At 42.6% G+C, this 9,857-nt stretch overlaps 1 long non-coding RNA gene across 1 annotated transcript in view; it reads left to right on the forward strand.

Moving 5' to 3' along the window:
- Positions 1-1,384, forward strand: part of LOC308588413 — a 105,320-nt gene extending 103,936 nt beyond the window's left edge. The window contains exon 2 of the long non-coding RNA XR_014008729.1: positions 472-1,384. This is a non-coding gene — a long non-coding RNA (uncharacterized lncRNA). The remainder of the gene's footprint in view (positions 1-471) is intronic.
- Positions 1,385-9,857: the final 8,473 nt, after the last annotated feature.

Consider the following 9,857-nt stretch of genomic DNA (forward strand, 5'->3'; position numbering starts at 1 on the left):
AGAAAGTGGGGAAATGTACCAAATCAGATTAACAGTGCTTTAAACAAAATTAGTAATTTTTGTATAGGAAAATTGGGTATATATAAGTGAATTACATACATATTTAATACGTGCATTATACCTGGTACCTTAAGGCAGTAGGTGTTCCCTTTTGTGTTTGTCCCTATCTTGTAATTGATTGATTTTGATAGGCCAGTTAAGTACAGACGGAGCATATTCACAGATAGTTGCACGTGTTATTTATTTATTTATTTATTTATTTTAAATGCCCACCCAAGAAGTGTACACAGTCAGGCAATTGTAAATATTCTTGTGCAATTTTCTGGTTATTTGCAACTCTAGGAGATCAAAATAAATATATAGAAGCTCTTGGTGCACCCTTAATAGCATACTGGAAGAGAAATGGAAGCAAGAGTGCACCAAAAGTAGTTACGAGAATAAGGGTGGGGGGAGAGAAAGTAGTGGGCATAGAAAGGGAAGGAGTAGAAAGTGGCAATTGATCCAGTCACCTCAAAACACTCAAACAAATTATATGCGACATCTGGTGCACCAGTGTGGAATCTGATTTCCCAGTATTGCATTATCCCCATATTGGGTAAATCCACTTTTACAGGGGGAAAGCATTGAGATTTGTGTTGTTTGACTGTGGACTGTGCAAATTAAATCGGAGCGCAAACAGCTGCAAACACACAGTAGACTACGGTTACCAGACGTCCCCGGATTCACTAGTCTGTCCCTGGACAAAATCTGTCCCCAGAATGTCCCCGGATTTTAATTAATGTCCCCTGATTTATGCCTGGGGACTTCCACCGAGGCAACATGGTGGGTGCCATGGCAGTGAGCAGCACCGGAGGTCCCGGCCATGTCAAAGTTCCAGCCAGCCAATCCGCTGGTTGGGGGGAAGGCTATTTAAACTAAGGCGTGAGCCAGAGAGCTTCCTTCTAGCTCACTTCCTTGATCAATGCTCACCCTGAAATTGCATGGAGTCGCCCGCAGCAGAAGAGCCCAAGGTGCTCTTCTGCTGCAGGCTCTGCACCCCCGAGTTGGGGGGCGGGCGAGTGAGGCAGTGAAGAACAGGAGAAGCGTAGAAAACAGTTGTGCTGCGTTGAGAGAGAGAGAGAGAGAGAGAGAGAGAGAGAGACGGAGCCTTGTGTGTGTGTTTTAATGCGTGTTTTCCCAAGCCCAGCGAGTCCCTTTACTCAGCACCACCTCTTTTTGGGGGCGTTTGTGTGTGTGTAGATGGGCTTCTCCACCTGCCTTGTGTCAAGGTGCACGCCTGACAACTTTGGGGTCCCCCCCTAAAAAAGGTGAAGAACTCTGGGCAACCCTTTCCTAAAATAATAAAGCATGAAATTAAAAAAGTATCCCCGGATTCCTTGAAAAATATCTGGTAACCATACAGTAGACTCCAATGTGGACAAGCCCTTAGTTAAAAGTTTAAAATAAATACGGCTCTATACTGTGGTTAGTAGGGTTAATGAAGGTGAGTGGGTCTTTATATGTGTTGCATTTCAATACGTTTTGACATGTTCTGTTCCTTTCCCTGAGCCTGTGAGCAAGACCCAAATACAAATTCACATAAATAATCTTGGTGAATGTGAACTACAATCCTAAATGTTCCAATAATACAATCCTAAACGTTCCCATAAATGTGTCAGTCTTAATCAATCATGAATCTGTATAGGACTAAGGATGCAATTTACCTCTCTTTAAATAATTATAGTATATACAAGTGGCTGTCAGGGTTGTGGCATGTAACAAGATCCAGTTGAATAATCAAGTCTTTTCTTTCTGATGAAGGCCAGGCAACCTTTCCCTTAGAATTAATCCAGAATGAGACTTTTCAATATTTAATTTCAACAAATATCCCTTTCATCTCAGGTCTTGTGAACTAAAACCTTGGATGTGAATATGCTGAGTCGTGTAGGGGGAAAGATCTGTCAGTGGCTCCTAGGCATTGTGGCTGTGCTCTTCACGGTTGGACGTAGTGTTCTTAATAGCCATTGCTGAAAGCCATAGGAGGCAGCGTGCTCTTGTATTTGGGTCCTGCTTGTGGGTTTCCCACAGTCATGTGGCTCGCCACTGTGAGAACAGGATACTAGAATAGATGCACCATTGGCCTGATCCAGCAGGCTTTTCTTACTTTCTTTGCATGACTTAAATATTTTGGACATTGTTTTCAACGTTTAAATGTTTTCAAGCATAGTGTCCAGAATGTACAAAGCAGGAGGAACAAACTAATTAAAGACCTACTTGCAGTGGTGGATTTAACTTGTTAATTCAGGGCAGCGTACAGGCATAACCAGCATTCTCCTCTATGTTTGACGGTGCAGCATTTCCAGGCCTTTCAGATTATATTTCTCATTGTAAAATCCTGCTGTGTTTTTCCCCAACGGTAATAAAAATCTTCTAGCCAAATGTAGCCTATAAATCACTAAGAGCATGCAGTAGGCTGAATACTCCTAGAACTTCTATTTTGTGGTAACATATCTGAAATGTTTCAGAACTCCTGCTGAACCTGCTGCCTCCTGAGATTTGGACTAAAGGGCCCAAAGAACTTTTAGTTCCATCTAATTAAATAAGACATCACATCAAACAAAGCTTTGGTTAATATATATTATCTGTCAGAAACTCTGACCTTATATTAAGAACTCATATTTCAAAAGTCAAATGTTAGTGTTCATTTTATAATCATTTTTTTATTTAAGATTTTCTTGATTTACAGAAGTGTGCGCAATATCTCTCATATATATTTTTTTCATGTAATATTTTTACAAATCAGTTTCATTTGTTGAGACATTGGGAAGAAATGGGGGAAAGAGGTGGAGGGGAGGGAAAGATGGGTGGCGATGTTTCTATTTTACTTACTATGTGTAGGGTTTGGTGTCAGCGTTGCTTGTGTAGGTTCTTTGCTGTTCACTTGTGTTTCTTTGGTGATGAGAGAGGTTGGGGTTGGCCTAGGGTATGGTTGTTCATTTGTGGTTGGCTGTGGTGGTCTTTGTTTTCGTGTGTGAGTGGGGTGGGTGTTTTGGATCAGGTTTTTATAATGATCTTATAATCATTAGAAGATTAAAAATAAAGTATTGATGACAGCCTTGCATGCCATTGGCCTTTTTTCTCCTTGGTTGCATTTCCAGGTGGGTTCTGCCCACATGGAAGACCTACTTGGTCTGAACTGCCAACTCATATGGATGCATGTAATCATGCACTTGGGCGTAGCCAGGATTTTTGTTGGGGGAGGCAGGACTTTTGTTGGGGTGGCAGAAATGATTTGATTGGTCAATTAGTTATTTCTATGGTGTCACTAGATCCAGGGGGGAACTGGACCCCTCGGCAATGCCCATGATCAGACACACACATTCTCTCTCTCCTTTCTTTCTGACTCTTTCTTCATCCTCACTGTACTCAAACTTCTCCCTTTTCCATTCCTCAGCTGCCTTAAGTGACAGAGATGTGTAACCCTAAAATATTCTCTTGTATGAAGGTACCATATCCAAACATCTGCCATTGTTTAAAACTGCCATTTTCTTCTCCTTCCCTTCTTTACCCAAACTTCCATTGTTTTAAGCCACCATGTTTCCTCTCTGTGTCCCTCCTTTGTCATTCCCATGCCATAGTCAACACTTGTTCAACCTGCCTTCTCTTTTGCTTTCCTACCCCACCTTGACTTCATGCAAACCTAGGATAATGGCACTGCACATCTTCCAAAGGGGTGCACAATAATAGCATTACATTTTATTTATAGTAAGAAGGGGAGGGTGTATGTGTGTGTGACAGCAACAGCAGCAGCTTGAAGAAATGTTGCCACTCTAAAAGCAATCTTGGCACAACCTTTGGTGGAAGAAGCAATTCACACAAATGCACTCCCTCAGCAAGGAGTCTGACTTCATAGCCCTGTATGAGATGACTGTATAGGAATTACCTGCCTTACCCCAAAGTAAAAACTTTTAAATTCCATTGATTTCAAAGAAGGGAAAGTGCTCACATCTCTCCTGCTTCAACCAGCTGGACTTAAAAGAGCTTAATTTGGGTCTGGATCACACCCACTATTTCATTAAATTAACTAGAAGAAAGAAAATCATACATTATTTTCAGGTAACATTTCACAGAAAATTTTACAGTGTAGGATTCTCAAATGAGCAAACAAATCTCATTTTAACACATTATTCAGATCAAAGCCACAGATTTAACACCCAGACCATTGGGACATTCTACATTCAACTCTGTTATAATGCATGGCAGTTTCATCTCAGCATCAGGTTTTTGACATCTTGCTAATTGTTTCACGTTGTTGTCAATGATAGGCTTACCATGAAGCATTGTGAAGTACTTGGTGCAGGCAGCTGGTTCTCATTTTCTTTCCTCCATTGTCCTCCATCTCTGAATCGTGGTGTTTTGTTTTAAATGAATTCCAGTCCTGAGCAGTCATTTTGCATCAGGTATAAAAATGTTAAGTCCAGCAGTGATTCTTGGTACAGTATTAAGTATACATTACTGTTGCATGAATATTTAAGATTAGTCTATCAGAAAAATGATTATAAGTACAAGGATATCCATTGTTAGAATCCAAAATGTTTTCATAAACTACATGAGTTTTGGAAGGGATATTATGACTCATTCCTGAGAGAATGAATCATTAAGAGAATGTTCCACAGCAAATATGTTGCCCTGTAACTATCAGTTAGAAATCTTTCTTCATTACAACATTCTACCATTTATCCATATATTCTCCAGCCAGGAAGGAGGAATCATTTTCCTTTAAGTGAAATCTTGTGTGATATACCGTATTTTTCGCCCTATAGGACGCACTTTTCCCCCTCCAAAAATGAAGGGGAAATGTGTGTGCGTCCTATGGGGCGAATGCAGGCTTTCGCTGAAGCCTGGAGAGCGAGAGGGGTCGGTGCGCACCGACCCCTCTCGCTCTCCAGGCTTCGCGCACCTCTCCGCAAGCAGCGGGAGCCCGGCGCTGGGCTCCCGCTGCTTGCGGAGAGTTGCCTGCACGCTGAAGCCTGCACGCGCTGAGCTCAGCGCGTCCAGGCTTCACGGACCTCTCAGCAAGCAGCGGGAGCCAGCGCTGGGCTCCCACGGCTTGCAGAAAGCTGCCTGTTTGGGGGCTGGGGTCGGGGGAAGCTCAGGCTTCCCCCGACCCAGCCCCGCGCCTGGGGGGGAAAATAATTTTCCCCCCCTTTATTTCCCCCCAAAAAAACCAGGTGCGCCTTATGGGACGGTGCGTCCTATAGGGCGAAAAATACGGTAAACAGGGTATGTGGAGAGAGCTAGCACGTTGAGGACATAACTACAGGTGTCAATTTTGAATTCCAGATGGGCAGGGTATAAATAATAAATTCTTCTTCTTAATTATTTATTTCAGCTACATTTCACTCTTGTTTACTCTTTGAGAACAGTAAACTTGGCCATTTTTGTTTTGCTTGTGACTTCTGTCTCTGAGCTTCAGGATGTTTTAGCCATATGTATACTTCAAGAATTGTGCAGGAACATCAAACTAACATTTAAGACTAACAACTCTGGATTGCTATTCAAATGGTGTTCTTAGCCTAAAGTTATCTATTGTACATTGTATACATGATCTGAGAAATATACACCCCTTTCAATCATTATTTTCAACCATGTTTGATTTACCTTTAAGCTGAAAATTCTAGTGTCTACTCCAACTATTTTTCAGTTGTGGCTTACAGGATTCAGCCTGTCAAGACTATTCACTTCACTGTTCATAGATCAGATAAAGTATATTATAGGGTTGTCAGTTGAGCACCTTCACATCCTGTTCAGATAAATATTTAGTTAAGTCAGTTGTCTCAGTGCTCTGGGATGATTATTGGCTGGCTGACACTGCTTTTTAAATAGCTTTGAAATTGCTCTTTTTTTCCTTCTATGAAGGGATGCAAACTCATCTGGCTTTAGAATAAGACACAAACGAGGCATAAGGCCACATTTATTTGATCTGCTTTAGGGAAGAAATCTCACTACACAGTTTTGAAAACTTGTATGGCTGCATCCAAGTACATACTGATATCTTCCAATGCCATGGATAGAACTAGATTGGTTTTTTTATATAAAAAAACACCAACCTGATTTTTTGTTGTTGCAGAACACAGATGTATTCTTATTCATATCCAGTCATATTGTTTTAAATGTAGGCCTTTCCTCTATTAACAGAGAACTACTACATAATACTATTATTTATTTATATAGTTTCTTCCACATTCATATATTTAAATCAGTGGAAGTTCCTCAACTCAGGGCTTATCCACAGTCCCTTTTGTCCTGATTCTTTCCCCTGGGAAAAACTGCTCTTTAGCACTCATTCGGAGCAAAAAGCCATTTGGATTTTCTCCAGGTTGACGTTTGCTACAATGTAGCGCCAAAGAGCAGATTTTCCCTGGGAAGGAGCAGGGCAAGTGGAAAATGGCTTGGACCCGTGCCTAGAAATTGTGGGTCAAGCAGGAAACCACTCGAACACGGGACAAGCGTGTGGACGAGCCCTCAGTTGAAAGTATAATTGCATAGTAAAATTCAGAGATCAAGCAATCATCCTGATACAAAATTATCTAATTATGTGAGTCATCTGCAGTAGCTGATATATTATTTCTTGGGGCTCAAACTGTCACATTCTTGAGTGACAAAAATAGTCCACCCACAGATAAGAGCACATGTACTGACAAAATTACAGTATGAAATGCACACAGCCAAATAGCTTTACACACACACTCACAACATACACACACACACTCCAGGAATTTTCCCATATGTTATCAGTGGTCATTGTTTGTGCCACTGCAGTTTTATGAACTGGTGTTGGAATAGGAAGCTTTTTCAGGTCAAAGCTATCTGTGTGCTTATGTCCCCTGTGCAGTATTGGTAATTACCAAATAATATCCAGCAAGAACGTGTTTAATTCATGACCAAGAAATTTAGCGATTAAATTGTTATTGTGTGGTGCCTTCAAAGTGTATGATGCGTTACAGAATAGCATAAACAAAAATGCCCCAAGGAGAATGCAGTTTACACTGGGGGGGGGCACATGGAAAGAGATGCATTCTTCTAATACTAGAATTTGGGTTCACCCAATGATAATGATTGGCGGCAAATTCAGAACAGGCAAAAGGAGGTGCTTCTTCACAAAGCACATAATTAAGTTATGGAAGTCACTGCACAAGGTGTGATAGCAGCCGCTACACTGGACGGCTTTCAAGTGGGGTTAAATAAATGCATGGAGGATAAGTAGCCGTGTTACTGTGGGGCCATAATGATAACTCACATCCTGGAAACAACAGGGGAAAGCTATTGCATTCATAGCTTGCTTTACAGCTGCCATGGGAAATACAGTGCTGAATTAGGTTGATCTGATCAAGCAATGCTCTTCTTTAATTCTTCTTTTTGACAAGTAAGTGGCAGATTAGTACTTCAGCTTCATCCCCTGCAGTGGCCTTCCTGTGGGCTCTGTTGCCACAGACACCACTTTTTCCATAGCTCATTAGCAACCAAGCGATGGACCACCCTTAGGAGGATGGGTGCCAAGCAGAGGCCTTTGGATGCTCACCACTGGAGTGCATCTTGCAGTAGAAGGGTGAATATTTGGAGTTTCAGCTTGCAAATGCACCTGATTAATCTCTGCAATCATTTGTAGCACAAATTGACCAGATACCACACTCCTAATGGTTTTTGTTAAAAGGGTTGTTTACTCCTCACTCCGCTGCCCCAGGAATGAAATGTGAAGGTTGGAATACATCCCTTAACAGTGAGTTTCCATTATTCTGGAAAATTTCTTTGAAAAAGCTGCAGCCGGTAGCATGAGTCATGCAATATGTGTGCTTCATTTCAAACATGGTGAATCACTTTTTAAATTGAAATGATGCATCTATCATGAGCAGATTTTTTTTAAAAAACACCTCCACTTAAGAAAGTTGTGTGCCATCTGCATAGGACATTTTGGTGTTCTGAAAAATGTACAGAATATAAATGCATGTGAGCACAATCTGCTGTCTCTTCATAATTTAATGTCTTAAATAAAGAAGTCAGAGGCCAAATGTGAAAGAATTGGTTCACTTGAAAACATTACATCCTGGCTAGACTTAACAGATGTCGTTAATTGGTGGAAACTGTTGAGTTCATGCAATTCTGCATTCAGGTGAGCTTTTGGCTCTGGAGGCAGAGTAGAGCCATCCCTGCTAGCAGCCAATGATATCCCATCCTCTTTTAAAGCCATCTGACTTGTTGGCCATCAAAGTTGATGGTTCCATCCATTCTTTTGGTCACCCTGCCTTCCACCCTACCAGTGTAGCATCAGTAGTCACTGGCAATAACCAAGGGGTGGGGAGCCTGTGTAACCCTCCAGATCATGGGTCAGCAAACTAAGGTCCGCTGGCCGGAACAGGCCCAATTGCCTTCTAGATCCGGCCCACGGACGGTCCGGGAATCCAGGCAGCCAACATTGCACGCTCGCGATGGCAGGCTTGGGGATCAAAAGTGAGGCGGGTGGCTGCTCAAGACAAGCCCCTTCTCCTTCCGTTGCGTGCACGCAGCAATCTTTTCTTCCGGGGTGGGGAAGAGGGAAGGGAGCCACAGTTCGGATTTCCACCATGGAGCTGCTGGCAACTGACCTCAGGAAGGGCAGTTGCAGCGACAGGGGCTCGGAGGCACCTCGGGAGCGACGCCCACCAGTGTTTGTGGTGGTGGTCCCCGCAGGCGGACGCGGGGAGCGCCTGGGTGGCTGCACTCCAAAGCAGTTCTGCGCTCTGCTGGGGAGGCCACTCATTGGTTACACGGTGCAAGCCATGGAAAGTAAACAGCTGCCGCCTCGTCTTCCCTCACGCGGGGAAAAGAACATTTTTGCTTGAGTGGCGCTGGCCTGACAGCATGGCCAGCGGCTTTTCCCTTCACCCACACATGCACACATGGTCTCCAGGGCTGACAGGAATGGTGCGCTTACCTCAGCCCCCCACCCCGCCTTACGAGAGAAATACTAACTGTCGACGCATAAAACGCAAAGGAAGCAGCGTGGGTGTATGAGGGAACACTCCCCATCACTTTTTCCCCTCAAATTTTTTTATTGATTTTCCACATTTATCACAAAAAATAACATAACAAAACACACAACAAAGAAAAACACATTACACTACAATAAACTAAACACAAAGAAAAATTGTTTCTTCAAATACCTAATTCTCATTACATTGATAACTGACTTCCTCAAATCCCCTCTAACTGAATTTCATTATATCACCTATATAACAGTTCTCCAAATTCATATTTCTAATAATACCCCCAAATCACATTTGGGCAACGTTGGGGTTGGTCCCAATAAGGGTTTTTGCCAAAAATGTGGGTCATAATCATGGCAACATATAGTCCAGCCCCCCACAAGGTCTGAGGGACAGTGGACCGGCCCCCTGCTGAAAAGGTTTGCTGACCCCTGCTCCAGATCTAGTCAATATTCTGTCTCATCAACCCCAACCAGCGTGGTCAATGGACAGATGATGGGAACTGCAGTCCAACCACACCTGGGGAGTCACAAGCTCCCTATCCTTTCAATAAATTTAAAATATTGCTCTTTCGGCCTACACGAAGAAGAGAGAACTGGGCATTTTTAAACAGGCTTTCCTTCCAGAAAGGGCTAGACTCTGCCTTCAAAAGGACACACATCACTCCATCTGGGGATCATCTGCGTGCAAAATTTGAACATTAAAAATGTTTCACCACAGATGTTTCTTCCACCATATGTTTCTTACATCTACTGAAGAAAATGCAACATCTTGAAAGGATTGCAACAGCCAAACAAGTGTAATTTATTACTTTTATTTGAATTGCCTGCAACAGAAGAAAAACACGCCTACAAG

Source organism: Podarcis bocagei (assembly GCF_964188305.1).
Source record: "Podarcis bocagei genome assembly, chromosome: 5".
Classification (NCBI taxonomy): domain Eukaryota; kingdom Metazoa; phylum Chordata; class Lepidosauria; order Squamata; family Lacertidae; genus Podarcis; species Podarcis bocagei.